Source organism: Triticum dicoccoides, unplaced genomic scaffold, assembly GCF_002162155.2.
Source record: "Triticum dicoccoides isolate Atlit2015 ecotype Zavitan unplaced genomic scaffold, WEW_v2.0 scaffold190301, whole genome shotgun sequence".
Taxonomy (NCBI): domain Eukaryota; kingdom Viridiplantae; phylum Streptophyta; class Magnoliopsida; order Poales; family Poaceae; genus Triticum; species Triticum dicoccoides.
The window spans coordinates 1-773 of NW_021229978.1; the positions used below are offsets into that span (position 1 = coordinate 1).

Genomic DNA, 773 nt, shown 5'->3' on the forward strand with positions numbered 1-773 from the left:
AGAGAAGATACATTAAATCACATACATAATTACTATTTCATTCACAAACAGAGAGAAGATACATTAAATTCCCAGATAACCCATCTATTATTACATAACTTGCTATATAAGAATGTCTTGGAGCTTCTTTGAACATCTTTCGTCTTGAATTTACTCAAAATATCTGCCAACAAGAAAACAGAACAGCAAGGATAGGGTGAATAACAACAACAACAACAACAACAACAACAGGGGGTGCTATTTAGTAGTAAGATCAAGTCTGGAATGTAAGAATGCTTTGTTGTAATTGATAACTAAAATCTACAACAGCTCAAAGTGGCAGTAGCTAAAACACAATCTCAGAAAAAGCATATAATTGATGTGACATAACAAACTAGACAACCAAGAAATTTATGTGACATAGCTAGTTTCCAGCAATATCCAACGAAAAATTGATGTCACATATATGTATCTATCATGCAAACAGCGGATGTACTGTACTGATAACATTAGACTAGAAATAAGAGCCTCAGAGATCTTGGTGGTTAAGATCATCAAGTGGGATAAACCCATTAAGAGTAGCAAATATTTTGATAACATCACAGGCTCTGTTTGGCACGCAGAAAATTAATCAGTTGAAGCAGAGGCGATGTTTGGCATCACTGCATTTTACAGTTCCAAAACAGACAGACAGAGTTAGGAATCGGCAGCAAAGCAAGTATACGTATATAAGAATCTCTACTTGGAACCTAGAGTAAGAAGCACGGCTAGAAGAGCCCAAGAATTAATTAATC

At 35.2% G+C, this 773-nt stretch overlaps 1 non-coding gene across 1 annotated transcript; it reads right to left on the reverse strand.

The window, feature by feature from the left end:
* Positions 1–504: 504 nt before the first annotated feature.
* On the reverse strand, positions 505–587 carry LOC119344877. The gene has a single exon (XR_005166856.1). It is a non-coding gene; the product is annotated as a small nucleolar RNA SNORD24 (small nucleolar RNA).
* Positions 588–773: the final 186 nt, after the last annotated feature.